This window comes from Somniosus microcephalus, chromosome 5 (genome assembly GCF_052327205.1).
Source record: "Somniosus microcephalus isolate GS21.2 chromosome 5, FLI_Smic_1.0, whole genome shotgun sequence".
Classification (NCBI taxonomy): domain Eukaryota; kingdom Metazoa; phylum Chordata; class Chondrichthyes; order Squaliformes; family Somniosidae; genus Somniosus; species Somniosus microcephalus.
Window position 1 is genome coordinate 311,972,191 of NC_140991.1, and position 21,164 is coordinate 311,993,354.

Consider the following 21,164-nt stretch of genomic DNA (forward strand, 5'->3'; position numbering starts at 1 on the left):
GAACCAGTGGACGTAGTGTATTTAGACTTCCAAAAGGCAATTGACAAGGTGCCACACAAAAGATTATTGCTCAAGATAAAAAATCACAGGATTGGGGGTAATATTCTGGCATGGGTGGAAGATTGGCTCTCTAACAGAAAGCAGAGAGTTGGGAAAAATGGTTCATTCTCAGACTGGCAATCAGTAACTAGAGGTGTTTCGCAGGGGTCAGTGCTGGGACCCCATCTCTTTACAATCTATATTAACGATTTGGAGGAAGGGACCGAGTGTAACATATCAAAGTTTGCAGATGATACAAAGATGGGAGGGAAAGTAGTGAGTGAGGAGGACATAAAAAACCTGCAAAGGGACATAGACAGGCTAAGTAAGTGGGCAGAGATTTGGCAGATGGAATATAATACTGGAAAGTGTGAGGTTATGCACTTCGGCAGGAAAAATCATAGAGCAAGTTATTATCTTAATGGCAAGAAACTGGAAAGTACTGCAGTACAAAGGGATCTGGGGGTCCTTGTGCACGAAACACAAAAAGTTAGTATGCAGGTGCAGCAGGTGATCAAGAAGGCCAATGGAATGTTGGCTTTTATTGCTAGGGGGATGGAATATAAAAACAGGGAGGTATTGCTGTAGTTGTACAAGGTATTGGTGAGACCACACCTGGAATACTGCATGCAGTTTTGGTGTCCATACTTAAGAAAAGACATACTTGCTCTCGAGGCAGTACAAAGAAGGTTCACTCGGTTAATCCCGGGGATGAGGGATTGACATATGAGGAGAGGTTGAGTAAATTGGGACTCTACTCATTGGAGTTCAGAAGAATGAGAGGTGATCTTATTGAAACATATAAGATTGTGAAGGGACTTGATCAGGTGGATGCGGTGAGGATGTTCCCAATGATGGGTGAAACTAGAACTAGGGGGCATAATCTTAGAATAAGGGGCTGCTCTTTCAAAACTGAGATGAGGAGAAACTTCTTCACTCAGAGGGTGGTAGGCCTGTGGAATTTGCTGCCCCAGAAAGCTGTGGAAGCTACATCATTAAATAAATTTAAAACAGAAATAGACAGTTTCCTCGAAGTAAAGGGAATTAGGGGTTACGGGGAGCGGGCAGGAATTTGGACATGAGTCTAGGTTCAGATCGATCATGGCCCTGTGGGTAGCGGAGCGGGCCCAGGGGTCGTGTAGCCTGGTCCTGCTCCTACTTCTTGTGTTCTAATTCTGTGTTATATTTCAGGAGATGGTTCTATTCACAGGGATTAGTGGAGGCCTAGGTAACAGGCTGCCAGCTAGGAGCCCATCAAGAGTAAATTGGGCCTGTTCCTGGCTGGGGTGGAGATCACCTCTTACAGAAGGTAAGTACTGCAGGAAATACAGGGACAGAGTGATCTCCTGGACGAGTTTCGATCGCCTAGATGGGTCGGAGAGGAATTTCCCAGATTTTTTACCCCAAATTGGCCATTGTTTTTTTTAGCTGGTTTTTCACCTCTCCCGGGAGATCACATGGGTTCGGGTGTGATGGAGAGTGAAAGTAGATTTGAGGTTAGGATCAGATCAGCCATGATCTTATTGAATGGCGGAGCAGGCTCGAGGGGCCGATTGGCCTACTCCTGCTCCTATTTCTTATGTTCTTATGTTCTTATACGGCAATGACAGAGTTGGTATCAGGATGAATTTTCCAAGGTAGTACTCAGAACATAAAGTCCAGGTGTGAATTGCAGATTAGAGCACGGAAATGAGCCATTTTAATCAGCTTAAAAATCTAGTATGCCACGAATCAGTCACAGAGATCAGCACTCACAAATTTGCCAGCGACTAAAATGAATTATCTCTGTGTCCGATTCTCCAATCTACCTTCGGGTTGCACCAAGCAAGTTCACCCTGTGATAGTTTGTGCATACATTTTTTTTAAAAGACACGCACCTACCTGAACGGATCAAAACTAAATCTGAAACGGATCTATTTGGGTATTTTCTGGCAGCTAATTTAGTTTCATATTCATTCCCACATTAGGGGGGATATTTTGCAAGGCTCCGGTTTTAGTACGGAGTCTCACTCAGCAGGATCACAATTCAGAGAGTCAGGTGAGGAGGTCAGTGCATCTGATGCCCCCAGCTTTCATGTGATTAAGACAGAATCGCCGGAGAATTGGGAGATTTCCAAATTCACCACATTAACCTCCACACCCAGTTCTCCGATCCGTGTTCCCATCAAGCGAGACCCCATACTGAGGGCACAGGGTTACAAAATGTACCCTTCAATCTCAGTATTATTCTCCCACTTGGATGCTGAAAACTAAGTAAGACCTTTAGCCGGCGTAGCAGAGATACTACAGCCAAGGCAAATTGGGGGGTCATTTGTGTGTAAAACACTAGTTAGAGGCCAAAGCTAGAAAACTGCGTACAGTTCTGGTCACCACATTAAAAGGAAAGATGTGATTGCACTAGAGAGGGTACAGAGGAGATTTACCAGGATGTGGCCAGGACTGGAGAATTTTAGCTATGAGGAAAGATTGGATAGGCTGGGTTTGTTTTCTTTGGAACAGAGGAGGCTGAGGGGAGACTTGATTGTTTTTGTAAGTTCATTTTTTATGAGATGTGGGCGTCGCTGGCAAGGCCAGCATTTATTGCCCATCCCTAATTGCCCCTGAGAAGGTGGTGGTGAGCCGCCTTCTTGAACCGCTGCAGTCCGTGTGGTGAAGGAGTTCCCACAGTGCTGTTAGGAAGGGAGTTACAGGATTTTGACCCAGCGACGATGAAGGATCGTCGATATACTTCTAAGTCAGGATGATGTGTGACCTGGAGGGGAACTTGGAGGTGGTGGTGTTCCCATGCGCCTGCTGCCCTTGTCCTTCTAGGTGGAAGAGATTGCGGGTTTGGGAGGTGCTGCCGAAGAAGCCTTGGCAAGTTGCTGCAGTGCATCTTGTAGATGGTGCACACTGCAGCCACGGTACGCCGGTGGTGGAGGGAGTGGATGTTCAAGGTGGTAGAGGGGGTGCCAATCAAGCGGGCTGCTTTGTCCTGGATGGTGTCGAGCTTCTTGAGTGTTGTTGGAGCTGCACTCATCCAGACAAGTGGAGAGTATTCCATCACACTCCTTACTTGTGCCTTGTAGATGGTGGAAAGGCTTTGGGGAGTCAGGAGGTGAGAAACTCGCCACAGAATACCCAGCCTCTGACCTGCTCTTGTTGCCACAGTATTTATGTGGCTGGTCCAGTTAAGTTTCTGATCGATGGTGACCCCCAGGATGTTGCTGGTGGGGGATTCGGTGATGTTAATGCCATTGAATGTCAAGGGGCGGTGATTAGAATCTCGCTTGTTGGAGATAGTCATTGCCTGGCACTTCTGCGGCACGAATGTTACCTGCCACTTATCAGCCCAAGCCTGAACATCGTCCAGGTCTTGTTGCATGCGGGCATGGACTGCTTCATTATCTGAGGAGTTGTGAATGGCACTGAACACTGTGCAGTCATCAGCGAGCATCCCCATTTCTGACCTTATGTTGGAGGGAAGGTCATTGATGAAGTAGCTGAAGATGGTTGGGCCTAGGACACTGCCCTGAGGAACTCCTGCAGTGTTGTCCTGGGGCTGTGATGATTGACCTACAATCACCACAACCAGAACCATTGATGTGTATAAAATTACAAGGGGCCAAGATAGAGTGGATCGGAAGGATCTATTTCCCTGAGCAGAGAGGTCAATAACCAGGGGGGCATAGATTTAAAGTAACTGGTAGAAGGATTAGAGGGGAGTTGAGGAGAACTTTTTTCACCCAGAGGGTGGTGGGGGTCTGGAACTCACTGCCTGAAAGGCTGGTAGAGGCAGAAATCCTCATTGCATTTAAAAAGTACTTGAATATGCACTTGAAGTGCCGTAACCTATAGGGCCAAGGACCAAGAGCTGGAAAGTGGGATTAGGCTGGATAGCTCTTTATTGGCCAGCACATGCTCGATGGGCCGAATGGCCTCCTTCTGTGCTGTAAATTTTTATGATTCTACGATTTTCAACTTCACTGCCTGGGCAGTAACCTGGTGCGGCAGATCACCCGCTCAGTGTAAAACCCGCCTGAATTTTTGCTGCATTGAAATCAACGGGATGACCATCAGGAAAGTTCAACAAAGGGCCGGTTATTCGCCTCACTAGATAACGGCAGGCAGTGAGGTTGAAGATTGCCACCAGTGTGTTGGCAATGGTGCAAGTTATATTTACTTAACAACTCCGATAGCTACATGAAACACTTAAAGGGCAGGCAACTCTTGTACAAATGGAAATCCAGTGTTCCCGATAAGCTGTGTGACCGCGCAGTGACCTGCAGGTCCCGGTGAGCCGGCTTTTAAATAGGAAAACTGTGCACACGCGGAATATTGAATGGCCCGCACAACCCGTTAAAGGGGGGCCAAAAAAAAATGAGGGGGAACTTTGAATGGAATACAGGAAACTCTTTTTTATCCGGCACCGACGGGACCGGCGTGGTGCCGGTTGATCAAAAAGTCCGGATTACGGAGAGGTATATTTACTAAGGTACGAGAGCCACATACACGGCCAAAGATCCAGGCGTCTCTGTTGCATGGCAACAGGTGCAGGAACCCCGGTTACACGGCCACAGATCCAGGCATCCCTGTTGCATGGCAACAGGTGCAGGAACCCCGGTTACACGGCCACAGATCCAGGCGTCCCTGTTGCATGGCAACAGGTGCAGGAACCCCGGTTACACGGCCACAGATCCAGGCGTCCCTGTTGCATGGCAACAGGTGCAGGAACCCCGGTTACACGGCCACAGATCCAGGCGTCCCTGTTGCATGGCAACAGATCCAGGAACCCCGGTTACACGGCCACAGATCCAGGAACCCCGGTTACATGGCCACAGATCCATGAACCCCGGTTACATGGCCACTAATACAAAGTAGAACTTACCTGAACCTACTCCTGAATTTTGCCGGCTAAGAGAGATTTTCGGTTATTTAGCTGCCGGTAAAGAGAGTTTCCTGTATGTCTTTTTGACAATTAAAAAAAAAAAATTTTTTTTATTTGTTTTTATGGGATGTGGGCGTCACTGGCAAGGCCCAGCATTTATTGCCCGTCCCTAATCACCCTTGAGAAGGTTGGTGGTGAGCCGCCTTCTTGAACCGCTGCTGTCCGTGTGGTGAAGGTGCTCCCACAGTGCTGTCGGGGAGGGAGTCCCAGGATTTTGACCCAGCGATGATGAAGGAACGGCCGCTATATTTCCAAGTCAGGATGGTGTGTGACTTGGAGGAGGCACTTGGAGGTGGTGGTGTTCCCATGCACCCGCTGCCCTTGTCCTTCTAGGTGGAAGAGGTCGTGTGTTTGGGAGGTGCTGCCGAAGAAGCCTTGGTGAGTTGCTGCAGTGCATCTTGTAGATGGTACACACTGCAGCCACGGTACGCCGGTGGTGGAGGGAGTGAATGTTTAAGGTGATAGAGGAGGTGCCAGTCAAGCGGGCTGCTTTGTCCTGGATGGTGTTGGAGGTGGTGGTGTTCCCATGGTACCCAGCTCCTATGCAATTCGGTACAGAAACCAGTGTTATCTTTTTTTTTAATGTACTGTCTCTTGCTCTTTTTCTTTTTCACAGAATGCGGATATAAATTCTGCGAACTTCTAAAAAAGAATTATTTAAATCTACCGGACTGATGTTGCTCTTTCATGTATCATTTCGTGTGAGCTTTTGACATAACTTTGGCAGTTGTTACGCTTTGCTTTAAACTTCTCAAATTGGGAATTATTTTACACATGGCCCTGCAGGGTATTTTTTTGACAGCCTCGTTCTTATTTATTGTCAATGATCAAACCGTCCAAAGGCAAGGGATAAATCATAGCAGGCCATTAGCAAAGGTCAACTATTAGGAGATTAGAATTTTTTAATTGTGGTATTAAGATCCAACCAAACAATATTAGGGAGAAGATTACAGAATGAGGTCACAGTTGAAATGATTGTTAGTAATTTCTGGAATGATTAATTACTGGCTCTTGCAAAATTGATCACAGATGCATTGCATAATGTCGCCCCAGGTATTCATATTCATAAAATGTATCTTTGTTTGGATTCAAGGATTGTTTGTTTCATTAAGATATGGTTCACTGTCTTCACACCTTCCATTTGATAACTAATGACCCATTAGGAAAGAAGACAAAGAAATAAATCAAAATGGAAACTGAAAACATCGCTGAAACGAGTGGGAAAAAGACAAAAAGCAAAATAAGTTCAAATAACTTAAGGCAAAAAGGAAAGAGGCATGTGCCAGCAAAAAGCCTGGACACAGTTTCATTGCTCTTAACTGCACTGCAGCAACTCGCCAAGGCTTCTTCGGCAGCACCTTCTAAACCCGCGACCTCCACCACCTAGGAGGACAAGGGCAGCAGGCGCATGGGAACGCTGCCACCTCCAAGTTCCCCTCCAAGTCACACACCATCCAGACTTGGAAATATATCGGCCGTTCCTTTATCATTGCTGGGTCAAAATCCTGGAATTCACTCCGTAACAGCACTGTGGGAACACCTTCACCACACGGACTGCAGCGGTTCAAGAAGGCGGCTCACCACCACCTTCTCAAGGGCAATTAGGGATGGGCAATAAATGCTGGGCCTCGCCAGCGACGCCCACAACCCGTGAATGAATGAAATGAAATAAACCAGAACTGAAAGAGTCACCAATATGTCCACAATGTTTGTACTGGAGGAGCATCAGGCTAAAATAGTGCCTCAGTGGTAACAGAAGCAATGTAGCACTGTATGTTGCCAGAAGACAAAGCCTATTGATTATACGCTCAAGGACACTTCTATAACCCAATGGCAGCTTGTTTCCAAGACAGCTGGAAAAGTTAATGCTACATGTGTTTTATTGGACTCCTTAGCCATATTTCAAGGATACTGAGTCAGTTTTAACGAAAATAATAAATATAATGAAAGTAGTGTTAGCACCAAGCTGCTATTAAATTTGACCTAACAATGGTGAGAATCTTATTACATAAAAGCTCTGGCACCTAGTCCATTGTCCCTGAATCGCACATTGCTACAACATTATGTAACTAGCACAAAGCTGAGCGTCAGCCATGGCTCAGTTGGCAGCACTTTCTGCTCCTGAGTTAGTGGAGGGTCTGTGGTTCGAAATCCCACCTCAGAGCCTTGAGTGTGAAAATTCTAGGCTGACACGCCAGTGGAGTGCTGTGTTGTCGGAGGTGCTGTTTTTTTTAGATGTGATGTTAAACCGAGGACCTTTCTGCTCTCTCAGGTTGGACATTAAAAGATCCCGTGGCACTACTTTGAAGAAGAGCAGGGGGAGTTCTCCCTGGTGTCCTGGGGCTAATATTTATTCCTCAATCAACATCGCTAAAAACAAATTATCTGGTCAGTGTCACATTGCTGTTTGTGGGAGCTTGCTGTGTGCAATTGGGTGCTGTGTTTCCTACATTACAACAGTGACTACACTTCAAAAAGTACTTCATTGGCTGTAAAGCGCTTTGGGATGTCCGTTGGTTGTGAAAGGCACTATGTAAATGCAAGTCTTTTTTTTTCAAATTTGTCACATTAGCATAAGAACATAAGAAATAGGAGCAGGAATAGGCCACTTGGCCCCTCGAGCCTGCTCCGCCATTCAATAAGATCATGGCTGATCTTGGGCTCAAAGCCACTTCCCTACTCGCTTCCCATAACCCTTCACCCCCTTATCTTGCAAAAATCTGTCTATCTCCACCTTAAATGTATTTAATGACCCAGCCTCCACAGCTCTCTGGGGCAGAGAATTCCACAGATTTACGACCCTCTGAGAGAAGAAATTCCTCCTCATCTCAGTTCTAAAAGGGCGACCCTTTATTCTAAAACTATGCCGCTGAGTTCTAGATTCCCCCATGAGGGGAAACATCCTCTCTGCATCTACCTTGTCGAGACCCCTCAGTATCTTATATGTTTCAATACGATCACCTCTCATTCTTCTAAATTCCAGTGAGTATAGGCCCAACCTGCTCAAACTTTCTTCATAAGTTAACCCCCTCATCTCTGGAATTAACCGAGTGAATCGTCTCTGAACTGCCTCCAATGCAAGTATATCCTTCCTTAAATAAGGAGACCAAAACTGTACGCAGTACTCAAGGCGTGGTCTCACCAATACCCTGTACAGTTGTAGCAGGACTTCCCTGCTTTTATACTCCAACCCCCTGCAATAAAGGCCAACATTCCATTTGCCTTTTTGATTACTTGAGCACTTGAATTTACAATGGACTTTTGTGCTCATAAAGCTGTAACAAATCACAATTGATCAGGTACAGAATGCACCACAGTGCAAGAGTGAATGAAAGCGACCAATCACCTGTTTCAAGAACTCTATGGTCAAGTTGGGCCTCGGTCTTTGTTAATATTAATTGGGTGTGCTGTCTGTGTCCGTCGCTGCTCCAGAGGCAGCTATGCCCATTTGAAGAAATGAATTATCGGCCCAGAAATTCGGGTCGGGGGCTTCCTGCGGGTGCAAGCCCCCGACCTGCACTTACCTAGCGAGCCGGCCGTTGAGCTGTGGGCCCGCGTGGGATTCCGATCCTGGGCCTCCTCCAACTGCCGGTGCGCAGTGCTTGCGTATCCCAGGAGCACAGTTAGTTCGATGCGTCCCCTGGGATCACGTGGGCCATGGAGAGCCAATGGTAGCAGGGAATGCTTCATTCATAAGTTTGACAGGAAGAGTTATCAAACCTATAAATACTATAAGCCCCAAAACATCATTAAAACTTCAAATAATTTTTTTTTTAAATCACATTTTAAAAATAACTATAAATTACATGAAATAGCTATTTTAAACAATAATTAAATTTTTGAAAAAAATAATTACATTTTCTAACGGGGCTAAAAGTAAACTTACCTTTCTTTAAAGTATTTCAAAATAATAAACCTGTGGAAAAAATGTTTTAATTTTAATTAATTCACCACTTACCTTGTTAAAAGCAGGCCTTGCTGGAGACTTACCCTCCTGGAGAAACCTGCAGAAAAAACGTAAGTTCGATGCGCACGCGCTGCCTCTCCTGCGCACGCCTTCCACCTGTCAACCCCTTCTTTCAGGGGAACGGAAGTTCCGGTTTCCCGCGCATGCGCAGTGCATGCACAAAACCGGCACTTTCATTGGGCCTACGAGTGAGTACCCAATGCGTACTCACCCGTGGGGACCTGAATTTCGGGCCATCAAGCCGCTGGTCTGGCTGGCAGGTGCCTGTAGGTAAGTCCTGGAAGGAGGGAGGAATGGCAATGGCGGTGAGGTGAAGGGGTGGGGGGGCATCTGTGGAGTGTGGTGAGCGCTCCTCCTGGCTCCACAGCAACATCTTTCAATTAAAAAAAAAGATAAACCTCACCGTTTGCAGGCGCCCGCTGTAGAATCCGAACGCAGCAAGCCCGAATCCTACGATATCCCGTTTCCGCAAGCCAGCCGAAAACATGCATTAGCGCCCCTCATTTACATATGTAAGGATGCGAGCACCTGTTAGGGACGCCTTTAAAAATAGCCCGATCCAGTTTCGTGGGCAGACTTTTTCCGGGCCTCTTTGAGACGCAGGACGTTGGTTCCCGAAATTGGGGCTTGGCGCACCCGTTTTACACTCCGTATACGGGCGTAATAAGGTTCAAATTTGTCCCTCAGGAAAGCCTGAGATTAGAACAGTTGGGACTAGCAATGAAATTGCACAGGGCATGAAACACACCAGAAAGAGCAAAATAACAGAGGGAATTTTAAACCACCCCGCCCACCCCCGCAGGACGGGTGGGAGAAGGATGGGGGCTAACGACTGAGAAGGGGCTCAATGGGATAAATAAAAATAAATAAATAAAGAAACATGTTAATAAGGGTGATGAGAGCAGCAAAGAGAAACCTGGGAAAAATTAGAGGAACATAGGAACAGGAGGAGTCCATTCAGCCCCTCGAGCCTGTTCCACCATTCAATGAGATTATGGTTGATCTGCGACCTAACTCTATGTACCTGCCTTTGTCCCATATCCCTTAATATGTTTGGTTAGCAAACATCTATCAATCTCAGATTTAAAATTAACAATTGATCTAGCATCAGTTGCCGTTTGCAGAAGAGAGTTCCAAACTTCTACCACCCTTTGTGTGTAGAAGTGTTTCCTAACTTCACTCCTGAAAGGTCTGGCTCTAATTTTTAGACTATCACCCCTAAAACAAAAAAGAAAGACTTGCATTTCTATAGCGTCTTTCACGGCCACCGGACATCCCAAAACGCTTTACAGCCAATCAAGTACTTTTTAAAATGCAGTCACTGCTGTAATTTTCTTGTGCTTCAAGTCTCGGGAGTCAGGACTTGAACCTCTCAACCTTCTAACTCAAAGGCGAGGGTGCTGCCAACTAGAGCCACGGCTGAGCTCTAGTCCCAGACTCCGCAAACAGCAGAAATAGTTATCACAAAAGCAAAATACTGCGGATGCTGGTAATCTGAAATAAAAACAGAAAATGCTGGAAATACTCAGCAGGTCAGGCAGCATCTGTAGAGAGAGAAACAGAGTTAACGTTTCAGGTCGATGACCTTTCGTCAAAACTGGAAAAAGTTGGAGATGTAAAAGTTTTTTAAGCAAGTGTAGGGGCAGGGAGGGGGGTAGGAGAGGAAAGAACAAAAGGGAAGGTCTGTGATAGGCTGGGAGGCAGGCGAGATTAAGAGACAAAAGGGATGATGGTGCAAGGAAAAAGGAGATGGTAATGGGACAAGTAAAGATGAAGTGTAAATGGGGATGGCAGAATCATCAACAGCTGCCATGTGAAAAAAAAGTAGCGACAGAGGTTATAGTCTGAAATTGCTGAACTCAACTTTGAGTCCAGAAGGCTGTAAAGTGCCTAATTGAAAGATGAGGTGCTGTTCCTCGAGCTTACGTTGAGCTTCATTGGAACAGTGTAGGAGGCTGAGGATGGAGAGGTCAGAGTGGGAGTGGAGCGGAGAATTAAAGTGACAGGCGACCGGAAGCTCAGGGTCACCCTTACAGAGGTGTTCCGCAAAGCGGTCACCCAATCTGCGTTTGGTCTCCCCAATGTAGAGGAGCCCACATTGTGAGCAGCGAATACCGTATATTAATTGCAAGAAGTACAAGTAAATCGCTGTTTCACCTGGAAGCGGTGTTTGGGACCCTGGACAGTGGGAAGGGAGGAGGTAAAAGGGCAGGTGTTGCATCTCCTGCACTTGCACGGGAAGGTGCCGGGCAAAGGGGAAGGGGTGTTGGGGATGATCATGGAGTGGACCAGGGTGTCGCGGAGGGAGCAGTCCCTTCGGAATGCTGAAAGGGGAGGTGAGGGGAAGATGCATTTGGTGGTGGGATCACGTTATCATATTACCGCAGCTGAGGCTAAACATAAAAGCAAAGAAAAATCATTCAGCACAACAACAAGGCAAGAGAGCAGAAAGAGAGGAAGTGGAAATTATAACAGAGGCAAGAGAATGAGCACGTAATAATCAATTTCTAAATGTCTATTTCCTCCAAGTATTCACCAGGGACGACATAAGTAACACATCCTCCCCAAATAGAGAGATCTCAAATAAGGTCACTGACTTTGTAATAAATGAGGTTGAAGCCTCAGTCAGTCTAAACGGGTTCTAAAGAAATACATCTCCAGGGATGGATGGTGTTTATTCCTCGAGTGATGAAGGATACTTAGAGAGGAGATTTGTGGGGCACTGACAGGGGGAGTCAGTGAACACTGGGGAGGTAACAATAAATAGGAAACAGACTAATTAAGGTGCCAATGTTCAAAAGGCTGACTGAACAGACATAGACAACTACCTACGTATTAGTCTTACTACCGTTCAATGTAAAATAATGGAATCAATGACCAAAAGTAAATTTGAAGATCATCTGTATGACAATAACCTATTTATCAACAGTCAGCATGAATTTAGGAGAGGAAGATGTTAACTGACCAACCTCCCCAACTGCTTTAGAGGAAGCGACAACCCAGGTGCACCCTGGTAAGCCCTATGACATTTTTGCTTTAAATTTATTAGTTCCTGGGATGTGGGCATCGCTGGCAAGGCCGGCATTTATTGCCCCATCCCTAATTGACCTTGAGAAGGTGGTGGTGAGCCGCCATCTTGAACTGCAGCAGTCCGTGTGGTGAAGGTGCTCCCACAGTGCTGTCAGGGGGGGAGTTCCAGGATTTTGATCCAGCGATGATGAAGGATCGGCCGATATACTTCCAAGTCAGGATGGTGTGTGACTTGTGTTGTGTATGTAATATGTGTGCTACTTTGAACCTATGGACAGGACTGCACTACTTGTTGGGCGTAGTGATACGCAGTACCACTCCTGGCCATAGGGGTATAAATAGTACTGTGGGTACTGATCCCCCTCAGTTCCCGCCTGTGGGCATGAAGTAAAGAGCTACGTGTAGTCCCTACCTCCAACCAGTAAAGACCTGTTTTATTGTTACTGATTAAGTCTGAGTATTAATTACTTGAACAACTCACAGACTTAACACTGGCGACGAGTCAGGTTCTTACCCTGCGGCAGTTGAAGAGAGGTTTCAAACATCACCACCCCACTAGAAGCGACAGGCTTTAGGACTCTGAAGCCTCCATCAGCGACTGACAGCTTCCAGCGACTGACAGAAGTCTTTCTGCAGTTTCCTTGTTCAACCTAGGTGGTGGGGTAAGCCGTGCAGTGTTGGCTGCAAAGACAGGGCTGGGGAAGTTGGAGAAGATAAGGGCGATCGCAATCCCTGATAAGAGCCGCGGTGAAACACGCGAGCGGGTAAGCCAGAGCCCGGGAGGGAGCGAGCAAGAGCCGCTTCGGTCGGGAGCCACTTCGCGATCCAGCGATCGCATCCGCTGATAAGGGCAGCACTCGGGCGATTGCGGCGAAGATAAGGGCCGCACTCGACGGCTGAAGGGAGACGGCGTCGGGGGACGGGTGAAGACCGCCAAGCGCGGGAAAACCGCCATTTTGTGGGCGGAGGACGACGGCAAGAGCGGGAAGCCGCCATCTTTGATAACAAGTAAAGAAAAGAAAATCTGAGAAATTGCAAATCTACAATGCCTAAACACGGGAATATTAGCACCTTTGATAGTGACCTCGAAGATTGGGCCATATATGTTGAAAGAGTAAAAAATTATTGTAAGGCCAATAAAATTCGTGACCAAGATAAAGCTCTAACATTATTAAATTTAATGGGTGCGAAGACATACGGGCAATTGAAACACCTGTTATCACCAGATGAACCGGCGGATAAGACGTTCGATGAGATTGTTACTGTCCTGAAAGATCATCTAAACCCCACGCCGCTGATGCTAGCGGAACGATTTAAATTTTACGACAGAAGGCAGCTACAGCATGAAAGCAATGCTGAATATTTGCTGGAATTGCGTAAATTAGCGAAATATTGCCAGTTTGGAACGGGACTGACAGAGGCACTTCGAGACAAATTTGTGTGTGGTTTATTTAAACAGGATACACAAAAGCGACTGCTCGAGGAGAATGAGCTGACGCTTGAGAAGGCGGTCACTATGGCAGCAGCACACGAAGCCGCAGCGAGAGGCACGGCAGTAATGCAGCTACGGTCACCGGAGCTCAGTGCACACAAATTGGGTGTGAGTTCTGTTAAATGTTATCGTTGTGGAAAGACAACGCATGATCAGAACCAGTGTTGGTTTAAAAACCAAGAATGTAGAACTTGTGGTAGGCTTGGACATATAGCTAGAGTATGCAGGTCAGGGAAGAAGACCAGCAACAAGAAGCCACCGCAAGGAAAATACGCAAAGGTACACAAGGTGACCGAACAGGAGTCCGATTCAGACGCTAGCAGTAATGAACTGGCTAGCTTAAGCTGTAATGAACTGGCTAGCTTAAGAGTACTCAACGCTGGTAAGGGTGCAGACCTCCAGACAATTTGGGTCACTCTTCAGATAGAAGGAGTCCAAGTAAAACTGGAATTGGACACTGGATCGGCATTGACGGTCATAAATAAGAAAGATTACGGAAAGTTATTCCAACATATTCCCCTACAGGATACGGGGATTATATTGAAAACATACACGGGGCAAAGAGTGTACCCCATCGGGAAAATAGAGGTTGCAGTGGTCCACAAGGGTGAAGACAGTCAAATAATGGACTTATATGTGATATCTGAAGGAGGTCCTCCACTACTAGGACGGGAGTGGATTAGGAAAATGAATATGGACTGGCATTTCCTACAAACAATAACGAGTGAGAACTCGGTGAAGATAGTCGGCCCAGACTCTGGAACGGATGATGGTAAGCCCAACTCAGGTGCAAAAGACAAAGTTTCAGCACAGAATTCCACTGAGCAACAACAACATAGTTTAACTGTGGATTCTGAGTCTGGCAAGTCTACTGATGTGCCCATTTCTGAGGGACACCGGGCTCGAACTCAACTCCATTTCAAACTACAACAGCAATTAGAACAAATGCTTCGCCGTTTTGAGCAAGAGTTGAATGCAACGAAAGAGTTCTTTGATATAGAGTTGGAGAATCTGGAAAGACAACAGAAGCAGCTGATGGAGAAAATGGAGCAGGAGCACACAAAACGTCTGATGTCAGAGGAGTTAATGGTCAGCCAACTCCTGCATATGCTGAAGGACAGGACTCTGAAATGGGAAAAACTTGAACACGAACTTCAATATTCAAACGAAAGGGGTTCGGAGCTCTCAAAGGTTATTGGAAGAGCTGTGGTGGCAACACAGACTGAGATGACTGCAACAGAGCAGCCCTTGGATGCCAAAAGTACGCTGACTCACGTCAACGTAGAACAACAGACCGCTGAAACAGCTGCTCCGGTAGAGGGATTGAATAGTCCGATCAATCAATCTCCAAAAGAAGTTGAAGTAGTAAAATCTCAAATGAGGTCATTAGTAAACGACTTGCTGAAAGCCCAGAAAAAGCTGGATGAAGAGGTACGCATGAAGAAGTCTCTTCAGGAAAGATGTCTGGACTTGGAACAAAAGCTGGCTAACGCCCAGCTGGGTATGGAGGAAATAGAAGACCCTCTCGCTGGCCTAGATCAGGACGACACCGAATATTACTATGTCCTGTCCTGCCCAACTTGTAACTTCGACTCCCACCATACAGAAATCATGGAGGAGCACCGAAAGTCTACGGAACATCGGGAGAAGGTGGCTCTACTACGGAAAAAGGAGGGAGAGAAGGAGGAACTGCGCATGCAGCTGGCAGCTGACAGTGGAGCCCAGAGAGTCTCCAAGAAGCAAAAAAGGAAAAGTCGAAACAGAAGATGACCCATCTGAACCATTATTACCTCTACCAGATCACACACGTGGTCCCTCCGAACGGAGCCAATTCAGTTCGGAAGTTCAAACTGTTAAATCCATGGAAGGACTATTGAATGAGTCACTCCAGCAACGTGAACCGACTCCACCACAGAGATTGAATCTGTGAACTGTTTTCCGCAGAGACTGAATCTGTGATCTGTTTTGACATGAAGTTATCTATGTATCTATGTTATTCTGTTATGTAAACCTGAAGTTATATATGTATATATGTTATTACGTTATGTTAAATGGGGAGATGACTGTAAAGCTAGGAAGGGAGGAATGTTGTGTATGTAATATGTGTGCTACTTTGAACCTATGGACAGGACTGCACTACTTGTTGGGCGTAGTGATACGCAGTACCACTCCTGGCCATAGGGGTATAAATAGTACTGTGGGTACTGATCCCCCTCAGTTCCCGCCTGTGGGCATGAAGTAAAGAGCTACGTGTAGTCCCTACCTCCAACCAGTAAAGACCTGTTTTATTGTTACTGATTAAGTCTGAGTATTAATTACTTGAACAACTCACAGACTTAACAACTTGAATGGGGACTTGGAGGTGGTGGTGTTCCCATGCGCCTGCTGCCCTTGTCCTTCTAGGTGGTGGAGCTCACGGGTTTGGGAGGTGCTGCTGAAGAAGACAATTACTCCACAGATGGTGCACTTTGACTTCGGAAATGCTTTTGATTAAGCCCCACATGAAAGGCCATTAATTTATCAAAGCTGTGGGGATTCAGGATCAGCCCTGACAATGGATAAGAAACAGGCTGAAGGGTAGGACACGGCAAGTAGTCTTCATGGGAATTATAGGAGGAATTACTGAGTGGGCTGACTCAGAGCTCGGTGCTGGGACCAATATCATCAAATCTAAACATGTCCAACCCATGCAGAGCAGTAATCAACAAATCCAGTAGGGCATTGAACGACATAGTCAAAACATTAGAATATAAGTCGGGAGAGCGCTGCGGTCATGCCGCACCCAAAATATCTTATCCTGTTCTTGGTCGCAACAAACAAGAGAGACATTCAGGCACTGGAGGAGCAGAGAAGAGATAGCAAAAGAAAAAAGAAAATAATTTACATTTCTAAAGCACCTTTCATACCATCCCAAAGTGCTTTCCAGCCAATGAAGTATAGTCATTGTTGTAAGGTAGGAAATGCGACAGCCAATTTGCACATAGGAAGCTCCCACAAACAGCAATGTGATAATGACCAGTACATCTGTGGTTTTTTCTGTGACGTTGATTGAGGGATAAATATTGGCCGCAGGACACTGTGGAGAACTTCCCCAGCTCTTCTTCAAAGTAGTGCCACAGTATCTTTTATATCCACCTGAGAGATTAGACAGAGCCTTGGTTTAACATCTCATCTGAAAGACGGCACCTCCAACAGTACAGCACTCCCTCAGTACTGCACTGGAGTGTCAGCCTAGATTTTTTGCTTTGTGCTCAGTGGGCTGGATTTTATCAATGGAGACGTGCTGGAGGCGGGACTTCTGGATTCCGGGTTTCAGTCCCACCCCCAGCGACGTCTGACGAACCCTCGCTATTTTCCCTTGATTGGCCTTGTTAAGCGCACCTTGCAGGCTTACCAGCCAATTAAGGGAAAGCCGGTGACAGATGATGTCAGCGTATGATGCTTCATCTGTCGAAAAACTTTTGACAGATGGATTGTCAATGCTTGAGCTTTGAGAATCTGTCAAGCACTGACAATCTCTGTTCTAAGGTGAGCCCTTGCACAAAGGCTCACCAAGACCTCTCTCCTCAGCAGAAAGCAGATGGCTGCTGCATCTGAGAATGCAGCAGCCATTCTCTCTGCCATTGAGATGAGGCACCACCGGATCCTCAAAGGTTGAAGCCTGCACACAGAAGCAAAGGTAAGGAAACTTTTTCCAACACTTTACACTCCCCTCTCATAATTACCTGTCCACACTTGCACCCATCACTCACCTCTACAGCTGACATTTCGACCCCTCTCACCCCCGCAGACCCACTGCTCGCCTCGCTGACCCTGGTGAGCTTCGCAGCTGTCGGGAAGCCCGCAATTGCAGGCGTAAAATGGGGAAAAGCCTCAAAACTACCTGTTAACAGGCAGTTAATTGGCTCTAATCCCCTTCCCGCCTCGAGGAGACGGGTCCCTGCGTGACTCGGGGACCCACCACCCGGGAAGATGGCACGGAGGCGGGTTGGGAGCGGGGTCGGTGCCCGCTCACAGTTTCTGCCATTTTCCCGGCAGTCCCGCCTCCAAACCCGCCTCCCCAGGGCTGGGAAAATTTCCCCCAATATCTCTTGAGCGGGACTGTGAACCCACAACCTTCTGACTCAGAGGCAAGCATGCTTCTAACTAAGCCACAGTTGAAAGCAGGCTAATGCCCACTGCCAGGGGTCTTAGTTATGATAAAATACTGGAGAAACGTAGATGTTTCAGCCTGGAAAAGAGATGTCTGTAGTGTCCGGTTATCAATAATACTCGGACTGCAGGAGAACAATAAAACAGGTATTTACTGAACAGAGGGGAACTCAAGACTGAAATACAGAAGCCTGCTAGGGCTTTATATACAGGGGTGGTCACTGCCGGTACTGCAGTATAGAATCAGTTCTTCTCTTAAAGGTACATACACAACAATTCCTCCCCTTTTAGATAAACAGTACATAACATTCATTTAACAACTAAATAATAACTAATTACAATTACAATTTTCTCTGTACTATATATATCAACTGAAATAATCATTTATAAGTTCAGTCTTTGAGGAGGCTTCCTGATCCTGACTGGATAGCGCCTTTCTCGAGTATCCTGTTCTTGCGGCGGAGTTGATTCTGGCTCATTGTCATTGGTTGGTTCGTCAGCTTCCAATACCATTGCTTCTGAGGTAGACGCAATCTGTACTTCGGGTTGATTACCAGGTGCACCTGCTCGTGGTATGGGTTTGGCTTGTTCCTGTGACTCTAGAATGTGGTCAGCATGGCATCTCACGATGCTCTCTCCAACGTCCACTGTGTACATTAGTGGTCCCTGCTGTGTGCATATCGTTCCTGGCTGCCATTTTTCTGTTCGGTAGTCGCGGGCCAAGACTGGTTGCCCTATCTTGAAGCTCCTGGTTGGCTTCTCATTTATGTGCTGGTTTCTTTTATGGAACTTGAATCTTTCTGCTATCAGCAGCAGTGTAGGGTTTAGGTGTTCCTGTAAGATATTAACAATCTCTTCAAAACTTTTCTCCATTGGTTTAGCTGGGGTAATTAAATTCCGCAATAGGCCGTACGTTCTCGTGCCCATCAAATTTATTAATACCGACGCCTTCTTTCCATCGGCCACCTCATTTGCCTCGCAGTACACTTCAATTCTTTCCACATACGTGCTCCAGTCTTCTACCTCGTTGTCGAAAGCAGTGATACTGCCACTCTTCGGCATCTTGAGTGATTTAAAATGGCACCTCCTGCGCTTTTTCTTCTTCCCCAATGGAATAAAATGACGCCTCCCGCGCTTTTCCTTCTTCCCCAATGGAATAAAATGGCGCCTCCCGCACTTTTCCTTCTTCCCCTTGCTGCCACGCTGCTCCTAGCGTTCTACAGGGTAATGGCGGCGACCCGCGGCTTCGGCGCGTATCACTTTTCCTTCCCCTCGTTCTATCCTCTCCACGCTGCCCGGTTCTTGAGCACTGACCGTGCCCTGTGCGCTCCACCCTCTCTCTCTCTCTTCCTCCCGACGACACTGCACGGCCCCTTTGCAGAGCCGCTTGATCGAGCCCGAGCCCGCCGCAGTCCGGAAGGGTCAGCGCACTACCTGCTACCAGCACGACTTCCTGGAACACCTCGACTGGGGAGCCAGGCCCAGCTCTCCACAGCCTCCCCTGCAACTCTCCGATGGGTCCCTGGGCGGTTGCCCGCGGTCGACGCCCGCAGTTCTGACTTCGACCTCCAAGAAGCTTCTCTTCAGGGAAAAGATCCCCGTGAGGTGATGCAGTACTGCAGGTGAGTTCGAACCTGCTCGTCGCCACTGTAGTGTCCGGGTATCAATAATACTCGGACTGCAGGAGAACAATAAAACAGGTATTTACTGAACAGAGGGGAACTCAAGACTGAAATACAGAAGCCTGCTATGGCTTTATATACAGGGGTGGTCACTGCCGGTACTGCAGTATAGAATCAGTTCTTCTCTTAAAGGTACATACACAACAATGTCTAAGAGGTGATCATACAGAGGTGCGTAAGACTGTTAAGGGTATAAAAAATGTTAACCCAGAATATTACTTTAAACTAAACGGCAGTGGTCGAACTAAGTGACGGAGGTTCAAACCAGTCGAAGCTAATTTTAGGACTAACATCAAGTGAAAAAAACCTCCAGGTAGGGAAGTGGAAGCAATAAACAACATCATAAAATTCTGGAAACACTCAGCAGGCCAGGGGAAGTAAAAGCCATGGAATTATTTAAGAAACAATTGCATGCTACAATGGGAAGGGCGGAGGGGGAGTTAGGATCTCTTTAGATGGATGAATTAAAATGAACTGACCGGTCTTCCTTAGCATATTTTATCCTGTAATCTTAATAATATAAGAACATAAGAAATAAGAGCAGAAGTCGGTCATTCGCCCATCATGCCTGCTCTGCCATTCAATGAGATCATGGCTGATTTTCAACCTCAAATCCACTTTCCTGCCCAATCTCCATATCCCTTGATTCCATTAGGGGGAAAAATTTGGTTGGTTTGCACCTCCCGTTATCACCCTAAGAGGGCACTAATGGGGCGCAAAGCACCTAGCGCCCGGGCGTGGCGATGTTTGCGACACTCACGAAATTGATCAGACATTTTGCGGCGGCGCTAAACACTACCGCCACGATCTCCTGCACCCGCAGATCGTGACGTCAGTCGAGTGTGCAACGCCCCGGTAGCGCCCCGGACCGGATATTGAGTGGCGCCCCCTGCCTTACCGCCTGCCACTAGCAACGACAGGTTGAGGGGAGCATTTTGCAGTCAGGAAGAGACTGGGGGAACGCTATTTAAAGGCGACCGCTTCCTGTCTTTTTTTGTCGGCGACATTTTTGCACCACACTAGGAACAACCAAAATTGAACAAACCACTAACTACACATACTTGGGCTTAAAAATCAGTTCTACGGGAAACTTCAAACTGGCTGTGAATGAACTGAAAGAGAAAGCAAGAAGGGCTCTCTATGCCATTAAAAAATCAATCCAAATAGAAATCCCAATTAGCATTTGGCTAAAAATTTTCAAATCAGTAATTGAACCAATTGCACTCTATGGCAGTGAGGTATGGGGACCGCTAACACAACAAGAATTTGCAAAATGGGACAAACACCCAATTGAGATCCTACATGCAGAATTCTGTAAAAGTATCCTCCGGACTCAAAGGAAAACAGTAAACAATGTATGCAGGGCGGAACTAGGCCAATATCTGTAAAGTCTGTGGGTTGTGCAGTTAATAAATACACAGACTTCAGAAGTAACAAACAAACAGGTCTTTACTATTCGAAGGTCCGGGCGAATCTGCCCCAGCAATCCTGCCACAACACTTATATACTGGTGTGGTCACTATCGGTATTACAGTATACAGAAGCCAAACAAATAGTGCCACACCTAAAGTAGTTCTCTTAAAGGTGAACGGTTACATTCAATAGTTCCCTTAAAGGTAGACGGGTACATACACTACAATATCCATTAATAATCACTATCCAAAAAAGAGCCACCAAATTTTGGAATCACCTACAAATGAGCAACCCCCAATGCTATCACTATGACGCCCTGAAATGCCAAGAGCTGACCATAAAGAAGAATACCCTCAGTCAACTAGTCCTGGGACTCAGTGAAGTAACTACTAACACTACTAACAATAACCAGCCCCAGGACAGTGACAGTGTAACGCAAAGAATTCGACCCAACACAATCGT